We start from the raw sequence: 12,894 nt of genomic DNA on the forward strand, positions 1-12,894 counted from the left end.
ACTAGTTGGTTTCTTGATGATAGCTTTTCACTTCCCTGCTAACCTGACATTGTTCTGCACTGTAGCCGTAAGAACATAAGAACAGCCAGACTGGGTCAGATCAATTGTCCATCTAGCCTAGTATCCTGTCTTCTGACAGTGGCCAATCCCAGGTGCTTCAGAGGGAATGAACAGAACAGGCAATGATCAAGTGATCCATCCCCTCTTGTCCACACCCAGCTTCTGGCAGTCAGAGGCTAGAGACTCCTAGAGTATGGGGTTGCATCCCTGGTCATCTTGGCTAACATTGATGGACCTTTCCTCCATTAACTTATTAATTTTTTTGAGACCCATTATAGTTTTGGCCTTCACAACATCCCCTGGCAATGAGTTCCACAGGTTGATTACGCATCATGTGAAGAAGTACTTCCTTTTGGGCATAAGCTTTCATGGGTAAAAAACCACATGCATCTGAAGAAGTGAGGGTTTTTTATTCATGAAAGCTTATGCCCAAATAAATCTGTTAGTCTTTAAGGTGCCACCGGATTCCTTGTTTTTTTGTGGATACAGACTAACACAGCTACCCCGATATTTCCTTGTGTTTGTTTTAAACCTGCTGCCTGTTCATTTCATTGGGTGACCTCTGGTTCTTGTGTTATGTTAAGGGGTAACTAACACTTCCTTATTCACTTTCTCCACTCCGTTCATGATTGTATAGCTCTCTATCATATCCTCCCCCTTTTAGTCGTCTCTTTTCCAAGCTGAAAAATCTCAGTCTTTTTAATCTCTCTCCTCATACAGAAGCTGCTCCATACTCAATCATTTTTGTTCCTCTCCTTTATACATTTTCCAGTTCTAATTGGATGTATGCCAATGGATGTATCACTCTCCTGCCAAAAGCCATATTGGCCCCAGGACCCAGCTCAAAGAGCTGCTGCTGCAGAGCTGCTAGAAAGCCAAACTGCATTTCCCATGCCATGTGGACTTATATAGTCAGATTTTAAGGCCAGAAGGGGCAATTGGGAGCCTCTAGTCAGACCTCCTCTAACCCACACAGACCATAGAACTTCCTTGAATTAATTCTTGCTTCTGGTCCAATAGCTGTGACTGAACAGCAGCAGAGCCATAGAATCTTAATTTAAAGACTTCCAGTGATGGAAAAAATCCACCACCATCCTTGGTCAATTGTTCCAATAGCAGTTACTCTCTCTATTAAAAATGGGCATTTATTTTGAGTCTGAATTGGTCTAGCTTCAACTTCCAGCCAGTGGAAAAGCCCTCTATTGTCAGATATCTGTTCACCAGGTAGGTACAGTACTTATAGACAGTGATCAAGTCACTAGTTTGTCTAGTTTGGTAAAACCATTCTCACGCACACACTCACCAAACAAACCCTCAGCTATCTAAGTGATGAGGAGAGAAAAGCAGGAAAGACACAGGCTCTTGTGCTTGTGACAGGAGCAACAGCCAAAAAGAGCCAAGGAGTGGAATAGAAGAAAGAAATTATGCACCCATCCCCCCCAAGGAGCCAAGACCTTGTGGAGATGCAGGTTTGCATTGCGCTGCTCCAACTCCACCATTGGAAGGCAAATTCACTCATGGATGTCAAGCACGACTGACTCATTGCATGGTAAAACTTTTCAACAGGCACAAGGGAGGTGTGGGGAAGCAGACATTGCAAATCCTGACCAACTGACCCCAGCTTTCTTATGCATCCCCCTGACACAGACCACCACCAGGCATCTGAATTATCTGGAAGAATATGGAATGACTCATGCGTGAACAGACTTAGCATAAGTTTGGACAAGGACCAATCACAGCAGCACTGCAATTATTTGTAAAACTGCAATTACACTTTCATGGCCCTCCTCTTTCTTTCACAGATCTTAAATCTTAAAAAAAAAAAGTAAGTTTTTTATATTTAGCCTTAACAGGGTAAACAAAATTAGTATCATCCAGCTGTGTTTAGTGAACTGAATAAGGCTAGTATACATAGTTCCAATATTTTGCAACATACTGTTGAAATGGGGTTATGTCTGCATATTAACACCTATTTCAGGACTCATCCTGGGTTTTGTTCTAGCCACACCTACTATCTTCAGAGGGCCAGCCTAAATGAAATCCAAGGGAGGCATTTGCCATCTACCTAGGTTGTTCTCTTTATGATCTTTATTTGTACTATTGAAGGTACCACAACACACCAGCAAGTAGCAGTTAAACTATGTAACTGGACCCCCCACACACACACACACACAGTTACATTAATGTATTTCTTGCAAATCCTGTAGCAGCGAGCTCATTGCAGCTGCCCAGAATTCACTGCTAAAAAACTCTTCTCTTGCTTTAATTGTCTTAAGTATGGCATTTTTAAAATTCACTCCAGATTTCTTGCTGTTGGAGTCAACTCAGGGAACTATGAGCTAGGGGTGGGATGCACAAAGGGACCTAGGTGTTGCAACACTAAGCACCAAGGCGCCTAACTTTTAGGTGCCTAGACTAGGGGTCAGCAACCTTTCAGAAGCTCTGTGCTGAGTCTTTATTTATTCGCTCTAATTTAAGGTTTCACGTGCCGGTAATACATTTTAACATTTTTAGAAGGTCTCTTTGTAAAGTCTATACTATATAACTAAACTATTGTTGTATGTAAAGTAAATAAGGTTTTTAAAATGTTTAAGCAGCTTCATTTAAAATTAAATTAAAATGCGGAGCCCCCCGGATCGGTGGCCAGGATGCGGGCAGTGTGAGTGCCACTGAAAATCAGCTCACGTGCCGCCTTCAGCACACGTGCCATAGGTTGCCTACCCCTGGCCTAGACAATCAAAGGAACAGCACTACAATCCACAAAGCCTGAGTTAGGCAAGTAGGTTCCTATATAATGAATAGGGAGAGAGAGGTGCCATAGACAGCAAGCCACTAAGTGAGCATGCTAGGTGGGGAGCCACCTAAGCTAGCTAATGGGGGTATGTCGACAAGAGTCATGAGTGCAAAAGCCCCACCCCTCTCACAAAGACAGGCCTTTAAGTCTGGGCTGCAAGGAAGTGCCTATCTCTGCTCATGCTTCACAAGCCAGGAGAGAGGCATTGAGTCACCTGAAGTCACATGCAGTGCTTAGGTGGGAGATAGGTGTCTGGGCACCTGCAGTGAGGCAGCGCGGGGCATGCGCCGAGGCAAAAACTTAGGCACTGAGTGAGTTTAGGCACCCCCGGGGTTAGGTGGCAGCCAAGCAGGAGTTTTGTGGGTTGCAGTGGTATCTACGTCCTGGTTTTAGATGCTTAAGTACCTTCAGAGGTCTCACCCTAAAGCTCTCACTTTTGGCCTGAGCCCTGCTCTGCCTTGCCCCTTGTGTAAGCATTTACACAGTGGGTATAAAATACTGACAAGTCAAGGTGGCAGCATTATCCAAGCACAGTGCACAGATGTGACTGACAAGGTGTCAGATACTGAAGAAACAGGCACTTTGGACTTAGTTTTCCTTTCATTTACCTCAAAGTCACGAGTAACACTAATGAAGTACTTGGAGTTACACTAGTGTAGCTGACGAGAGAAGCAGGTCCTAATTCTTTCCTTTCAAAAAGGTCTGAACACCTAACGTTGGCTGGTTTTAGTCATGTAAAGAAGCTTTTTCAGAGCTTGAGCCCAGACAGAATCAGCTTTAGTGCTCATCTCACTATAACCAATAACTCTAACATGCCATGAATGAAACACAATTAGAAGAAGCAGAGCTTCACATCATGACCCTCCTGCCTCCACCCACCCAAGGAACCAAGCAGTGTTATTTCAACCCTTTTCCTTTCCGTCCACGTAGAACATGTTCACTGGAAATAAACAGAGCATAAAGCTCCCTCCTAAAACTGTTCACCATTGTCCAACTTGGCACAAGTCCATTTAAATCACACAGCCTTGTGTTTCAGTGTCATGTTTCCCTGCTTCTCCATTCTGACTCCTTATCACTTTACTCCCAGTTCTGGCATTGACAATCGAAACATCATGTACCTTTACCTTTTATAGGACTTCCCAGTTCCAGGCTTCTTGCTATTTCTCTATTCATCCTTTGATTACCCATTTCATTCTATTGTTTCCTTTGGTAGGTCTCCCACTTCTTGGCTGTGACCACACACAACATGTTTTATTGCCGTTTACATGGTTCTCTTAAGGAAACAGAGTTGTGGCTTATTTCTTCAAAGAGGGGCCTCCTGGAAACTAAAATATTGAGCTGCCTCTGAAGTCAGCATTGCTTGGACACAATGTAATGTTCTGCTCTTTTTTTCTTCATTTAATGATAAGCTACAAAGTAAACCTTGCATCCGAAGAAGTGGGTATTCACCCACGAAAGCTCATGCTGCAAAACGTCTGTTAGTCTTTAAGGTGCCACAGGATTCTTTGCTGCTTCAAGTAAACCTAGTGGCTTTTTACCTTCTTGGAGAGCTGTCAGATCTTTATAAAGGAAATTCCTTTTCAAAGCGTTTAAATGTCTGTGCATCACTCATGTCTGGTAGGCAGCCCTCTGGTTCATTTACAATTCCACTTTCAACCTTAATTGATTGTATCCTTTAACAGAAGACAGTCACATAAAGACCAATGCAATGTACAGCAGTGAAAGAGCAAAAACCGTTTTTCATTTTCAAGCCATAAATTGCTACACTTTTTTTGGTTTTGGGTGGAGGAGAGAGAGAGGGAGTCAGGCAGATTATCTATGTGCATCAAATACTGTGACAGACATCTCAAATCATGAGACCACTACAGGGCCGCCCAGAGGATTCCGGGGGCCCAGGGTCTTTGGCGGCGGGGGGCCCTTCCGTTCCGGGACCCGCCGCCGAAGTGCCCCGAAGACCCGCGGCGGGGACCCCCCCCCGCCGCCAAAGCCGGACCTGCCGCCGAATTCAGCCCGGTCTTCGGCGGAGGGGGGCCCCCGCCACGGGTCTGCGGGGCACTTCGGCGGTGGGTCCCGGAAGGGAAGGGCCCCCCCGCCGCCGAATTACCGCCGAAGACCGGGCTGAACTTCGGCGGCAGGTCCCACTCCGTCTTCGGTGGTAATTCGCCGGCGGGGGGTCCTCCCGCCCCGGAGCGGAAGGACCCCCCGCCGGCGAAGACCGGGAGCAGAAGAGGCTCCTGCGCCCGGCCCCGCAAGAGTTTTCCGGGCCCCCCGGAGGGAGTGAAGGACCCCCGCTCTGGGGGCCCCGAAAAACTCTGGTGGGAGCCCCTGTGGGGCTCGGGGCCTGGGGCAAATTGCCCCTCTTGCCCCCCCCCCCCCGGGCGGCCCTGGACCACTAAAAACACCATGGGTTCCCTCACAAACTGGAGACAGTTACTGTAGGTTTGTCTTTAGTATAGACTATGTACATAGTCCACGAACTGAGCATTTGAGCTCATTCCAGATTATGGGATGAGGCTATGTTGTGAAAACTGAAATGCTCAAAATAGCACATGCATGTGAATGGACACAGGGTGCTAAAATTAAATTAACCCAGGGGTTCTTAAACTGGGGGTCGGGACCCCTCAAGGGGTCATGAGGTTATTACTGGGGGTCGCGAGCTGTCAGCCTCCACCTCAAAGCCCACTTTGCCTCTAGCATTTATTATATAGTGTTAAATATATTTAAAAAGTGTTTTTAATTTATAAGGGGGGGTCACACTCAGAGGTTTGCTATGTGAAAGGGGTCACCAGTACAAAAGTTTGAGAACCACTGAATTAACTCCTCTGGAGCCTCAGGGAATGCAGGGGAGGGGGGTCTTCCTTGGTAGGGTTGGGAAGCAGGTAGGTGGTGTAAGATATTGCTCTTCTCATGTGATCCCTTGGCTCTATCACTGTTAATCTAAAGTGGCTAATTTTAAATGAAGCTACCTCCCCTGACATGAATCTCCCTATGGCACTGAAATTAAATGTAGACTATAATTTGACATTTGAGAAGTGAAAGGGATGGTAGCCCTAAGGGAAAAGATAACAGCTTGGCTCGTTGTGTTAAATAGCTGTCTGCAAGCCTCCAACTGCTGAATGAGCTTTAGGATAGGGAAGGCTGTGCCACCCCAAACAGCCTGGCCCTGCCCCCCATCTGATCCCCAACCACTTCCTTCCCCACCCCGACTGCTCCCCCTCAGAATCCCCAACCCATCCTGCTCCTTGTCCTCTCACCGCCCCCCCCAACCACCACCCCGGGACCCCACCCCCTTACTGCCCCGACCCCTATCCACCCCCCTGCCGAGTCCTGACAGACCCCCAGTATGCCCATGATCCAACCCCCCATTCCCCGTCCCCTGACCGCCCCCAGCAGCGCTGTCCAGGGCTGCTCCTGGGTTACCGCCACCTCTTCCCTCTCTCGGAGCCTCAGCGCGCCGCGTCCAGGAGCTGCCCTGGCCCCTGGACAGCACTGCAGTGGTGTGGTTCTGGTGGGACCAGAGCTCGCAGCCCCACCCTCTTACCATGCAGCTCTGACTCAGTGGGAGGAGCTCAGGTCCTGCTGCTGCAGTGCTGTCCAGGGCCACTCCTGATGCGGCGCACTCAGGTGCCAGGGGATGGGGAAAGATGGAGGCGGGGCCAGAGGCAGTAGGAAGGAAGCTAATGTACTAATATTTTAAAAGGGTGAACAGGACAACACAGTCAATTATATACCTGTCAGCATGACATTGATCACAGACAAAATAATGGAGCACCTGATACAGGACTCTATTAATAAAGAATAAAAGGAGTGTAACATAATTAATACTAATCAAGATAGGTTAATGGAAAATAAATCCTGTCAAACTAACTTGATTTCTTGTTTTAATGAGATTACAAGTGTATCTGATAACAGTAATAGTGTTGATGTAATATACTTACACTTCTATGCAACTGACACGGTAAGACATTTTGATTAAAAATAGAATGATACCAAATTAACATGGTACACAAAAACCGTTTTACTGACAGGTCTCAATGTAATTGTAAGTGGGGAATCATCATCAAGCAGGTGTGTTTTAGTGGGGTCCTCAGGGATTGGTTCTTGGCCCTACCCTATTTAACATGTTTATCAGTGATCTGGAAAAAAACATTTAATCATCACTGATAAAGTTTGCTAATGATTCAAAGGTTGCCGGAGTGGTAAACAATTAAGAGGATAGGTCACTGATACAGAGCAATATGGATCACTTGGTAAGCTTACAGTGCTGTGGACAAAAGAGCTAACACATTCCTTGAATGTATAAACCAGGAAATCTCAAGCAGAAGTAGGGATGTTATATTACCTTTGTGTCTTGCACTGGTGTGACCACTACTGAAGTCTGTGTCCAATCTAGTGTCATCATCTGAAGAAGGATGTTGATAAATTTGAAGTGGTTCAGATTAGAGCCACAAGAATGACTAAAGGACTAGAAAGCATGCCTTATAGTACAGACTCCAGGAACAAACATCTATCTAGCTTAAAGAGAAAGTTAAGGAGTGACTTGATCATAGTCTAGCTTTACCTACAAATGAGGAACAAAAATTTTATACTAGAAGGCCCAATAGTCTATCAGACAGAAGTCTAACAAGATCCAGTGGCTGGAAGTTGAAGCTAGACAAATTCAGACTGGAAATAAGGCACACATTTTTAACAGTGAGATTACCACCTAGAGTTTACCAAGAGTTGAGATGAATTCTCCATCACTGGCAATTTTTAAATCAAGACTGGATGTTTTTCTAAGAGACCTGCTCTAGTTCAAATAGGAAATAATTCAGGGAAGTTCTATGGCCTGTGTTATGCAGGTGGTCATACCAGATGGTCTCAATGATTCCTTCTGGCTTTAGAATCTATGAATATATAGCCTGTTCCCTATCCTCATCTTAAATCTAGATAGGAGTTTTCCTTTCCCACACAGAGCACACTTCACCACAAGTCTTATCGCTCCCCTCCCTACTCTTGTGGCCTCCAAAATGGGCTCTCTGATAACAGCATTTAAAGGCAGCGTGAGCAAGAAATGGGTAAGTGTATGCATACATGGAGTCACTAGAATTGGTTAAAGTGATTTTATTATTAGTTTGGTGAGTGCATTGCCTTGGGACTCGCCCAGCTCTAAGATGAAGGCTAGTTAATTCTATGATAGAGTGCAGATATAGATAGGTAGAAGCAGCCCCATCAAGAGGCTCCAAAACACATTTAGAAACGTTTAAATAAACTACTAAATCACACTTCCCCCACCTAAGTTATGGAGTTGTGGTTCTACTCTGAAGAGTGACTACGTAAAAATATAAACTTTTTACTCAAACCCTCCTACTGCCTCACTGCCTTTGTGTATTCAGTCATTGCTGCTGTCCTGATCAAAATAAAATGTGTGTTACCAATCATTCTCACTAGCACTGCAGGGTTAACATGGGTAAGAGAAAGTCAACTGCATTCCATTACAGTTCATATCAAATTGTTTTGTAAGCCCCCACAGCTGAAAATGTTGATGTTTATGCCTGAAGAGACCCAGCTTGACTTTCAAGTTCCAGGCTAAATTTGCAGGGCAAGCAGAAAGGGAGAAAACATCTTCCTATTTGTAAACTGAGCAGATTGGACTTGGGAGTCTGAGAGAGACAAACTTTAAACTACACGAGAGCTACGATAGTGATGGAGATTAGGAACCTAAAGAGAATGTTTACACTTTTCAGAACAGAACTGCACTTTAAATTGAAAATTTTAATTATGCAACCTGTTGCTGATGATGATTATTTTGAGTTATTACACTAGTGCCTAGAGGCCTCCAAGATCAGGCCTGCTTTGCAGTTGCCACTGTACACACACACACACACACACACTAACAGATCCTTGCCCAAAGAGTTTGCAATCTAAGGATCTGATTCAGAAAAGCATCCCTATTCAGGAAAACACTTAAGCACACATAACTAAGAATATCTGAATTTTCTGAATTTCAGCCTAAACAGACCAAGGAATTATTATCCCCATTTAACAGATAGAGAGCTGAGTCACGGAGAAATTAAGCGACTTGCCCAAGGTCACTCTAGAAGATCACAATGGTCCCTTCTGGCTTTGTAATCAATAGTATAACTAAAGGTCACACAATAAGTTAGTGGCAGAGCCAGGAATTGAGCCCAGATCTTTAGAGTCTCACTCCAGCCATTAACCACAAGACCACTCAACCCTTAAAGCCATCTTGACTGATCTTACATCCCAAAGAGTGACATGCAGTAATGTGGTGTGAAAGTGACATGCCAAAGAATATTTTTAGATTGTAGTCTTCTGGTGAAGGACTGCCTGATACTGAGATTGACAGAGTGAGACAGGTACCCAGAAGTCACCTACTACAGGGCAGGCCCAACAAGGAAAATAACAGCACACCACTGGCCATCATGTACAGCCTCCAGTTAAAACCTCTCCAGCACATCATCAACGATCTACAACCAATCCCTATAACAAATGCCATTGCCTACTCTGTCCCCATATCTACTCTAGCGACACCATCAGATGACCCAACCACATCAGCCACACCATCAGGGACTCATTCACCTGCACATTTACTAATGTGATATATGCCATCATGTACCAACAATGCCCCTCTGCCATGTACATTGGCCAAACCGGACAGTCTCTCTGCAAAAGAATAAATGGACAAGTCAGACATCAGGAATGGTAACATACAAAAGCCAGTAGGAGAACACTTCAATCTCCCTGGACAGTCTATAACAAACTTAAAAGTAGCCACCCTTCAACAACAAAATGGTCTGTTTTTGAAAAGAGAAACTGCAGAACTCAAATTCATTTGCAAATTTAACACCATTAATTTGGGCTTGAATAGGGACTGGGAGTGGCTGGCTCACTACAAAAGCAACTTTCCTTCTCTTGGTATTGACACCTCCTCCTCAATTATTGGGAGTGGACCACATCCAACCTGATTGAATTGGCCCTGTCAACACTGGTTCTCCACTTGTAAGGTAGCTCCCTTCTCTTCATGTGTCAGTATAATAATGCCTGCATCTGTAATTTTTACTCCATGAATCTGAAAAAGTGGGGTTTTTACCCTCGAAAGCTTATACCCAAATAAATTTGTTAGTCTTTAAGGTGCCACCTGACTCCTCGTTGTTTTTGCTGATACTGAGAGTATGAAAGTGCTTAGCAAAACTGGGCTCCAATCCATGTTGATGCTATTAGCATAAAACCAAACAAATAAAACTACATTCAAAATGGAATTAATACCCATGAGTTTTGGGGAGGTAGTAAGAGACAATTCACAATTTCCAAAGCTGTGTTTTTGGTGACTAACTTATTATTTTAAGAATAAAATTGGAGCACTAAGCCCCAAGATTTTCATTTATTGTTCCCAAATAATCAAAGCTAATGCATTATTTCAACACCAATTTTGCTATAAACAAAATAGCCTAAAAGCACAAAATGTATATAATTTACCTGCAAAATCAGTTGTCAGTGTAACATTACTAGACAGATGATTAATATCAACTGAGCAAGAATTGTTTTAACCCCTAGAATAACTAAATCTGCCAAAATGGAAACGCAATTCATATAACCCTTTAATTTCCTAATCTGACAGAGAGCAAATAAAAATGAACACAAGTCTTGCACAGTACAATGTACATTGCATTTTTCCTGACAATGTAATACATTTAGAAACTTGGAAGTTTAAATCATATTTCCCATGCATTAGATACTCATTTGAAATTATACTCTATTGCTCTTCTTCTGATGGGACATTGTACCTATTCTGCCACCAAGATGTGTCCAAACTGAAAAAGACAGGAAACAACTTACTTGAGAATTAGCACAAAACCAGACACAATCCATGAATTTAGAATTTACCCATGGATATAAGTAAATATAGAAAGTTGACTGGATACAAATGTTGCTGAATTTGCACTTTGGAAGGACCGGATGTATGCACCAGAGAACAGAAACACAGTTTCCCGTATTGCTACATTTGTAAATAATCAAGTAATGCAAAACAATCACTAGTACTTCCTCTTCAGCATTTGTCAGAATGAACTTGTCACCCCTAAAAGCAATATAATGAAAGATGCAGAAATACTGTGTATTGGATTGGTCTCTGCCATAGTTCAAAAAAAATTCCTGAGTCAGTTATAACAGTGGCAATCTTTTTGTTTTTTTTAAAGAAAACAAACTTTATAACATACATGCACAGAGTGAGCTTTAGAGCATACACCTCAACTAAGAGAGAAGAACTCACTCATACATTCAGCCTGATTCTGTGCTATTGCCACCAATTCTTCAGGCAAATAGAACACAATATTATAAAAAGGGGTTAAGATTTTCAAAGCTGACTAAAGGAAGTGGGTCTATATTCCTCAGACAGTTTTCAAAATATCATCCCAAGCCTTTTACCAATTAAAAGGATTTATCTGAGCCATTTAACAGTTTGGAAGTCTCAATCTAAATGATTGACACACTAGCACTTCTATTTGTCTATATGTAATTATAGAATCTCAGAATGGCTAATAAATGTATAATATAGTCAAAGAGTTTTGTTGAAAACATGAAAGCTATTTTTGAATGGCAGCAACATATTGTGAATGAATGGAGCACATACGATCTTATGGGCCATTTATTATTCAGAATCACTCTAAACCATTAATCACCTTGATAATGGTATCTTTACAAGGAAACAGTACTTATTTTATTCAAGCCAAGAATCTCAAGAATTCACAGGGTAAGAAGCACTTGTCACTATGACTTTGACTGTGAAGTGTACCATGTACACAAGTTTTTATTGACAACTGGCACTTCTGAGTTTAGTATTGGAAGCAACAGTTTTTCTGAAAAGTTCCTTTGAGTAACCCTGGGCTCCCACCACTGCAATTAAACTGCAAATCTGTTTCTTCTGGAAACATGTAAAAATGATGGTCTCAATTCTTCTCTGTTACATTGGTGTACTCATGATTTACAGGGGCGTAAATACATGAGCAGATTTTGGCCAAGCACTCATTTGAGGAACACACAAGGGGTGTTGTGTAAGAATGATTTCTGCTTACGTAAGGGCCATTTACTGAAAAATGCAACCTCCAGCATAAAGACCTAGATTCCATTTCCATTAGTCAATGGAAAGACTCCTTGATGTAACCCTAAGCTCTGAAATGCCAATTTTCTTGACTTTTAAAAGAAAGCATCATATTTTATTCAAGGTGATGTGCTTGTGAGCTGCCCTTAAATATTCACTAAAACAGCCTGACCACTGCAATAGCAAACAAGAGGATTTTACCAGTGATTTAAAGGAAAATCCGTCAGTATGGTACGAATCCATGGTCTTAAGGCTAAAGCGTTTGTGACCCAAATCTTCTATCTCCTTCAACGAGCATTGAAAAGGGCCCCAAAATAAATGCAATCTAGACCATTCCTAAAACTAGGCCCATAATGGAAATATCAGCAAATTTTTCATATCACAAAGAATGCAGATGGCTGCTGAACATTTCTGAAGCCACTAAATTACGAGTTTGCCACAATTTCAATAGACAGCACATTACCTATGTTTAGTCTGTCAAAGAGAAGCAAGTTCTGAGTAAAACTGGGCTCTCTACTGAATACAAACCTTTTTTAATAGTAACGTACTCATTAGATTTGTTATTCTTATGCATCTAGAATTATAAACGTCAGTCTATATATAATGAACCCTGCACTTAGAACCACCTAAGCCAATAAAAATATTAAATAGTTGTCTAGTATAGGCTGGTCTTTAATAAGAGGCCAAATAAAATTCTTTAAGAAACCTTAGAAAGACGAGTGCTCCCCTAAGACAGGGGAATTACCCTGTTGGATAGGTTCCTCTGTGTATATAATAAAATCTGCTTGAAGATATTAGCTTGTAAGTGACTTGATAATGAACAAAATATTCTGTAACACAAAAGGGGGTACCTTTAAATTACCTTACATATTTATTAACCACGAAACAAAACACCCCTTATTGAGTCATTCTTCCCTCTCTCCCCTCACACTCAAATGGT

The sequence above is a fragment of the Mauremys reevesii genome, linkage group 1, assembly GCF_016161935.1.
Source record: "Mauremys reevesii isolate NIE-2019 linkage group 1, ASM1616193v1, whole genome shotgun sequence".
In the NCBI taxonomy this organism is placed as follows: Eukaryota; Metazoa; Chordata; order Testudines; family Geoemydidae; genus Mauremys; species Mauremys reevesii.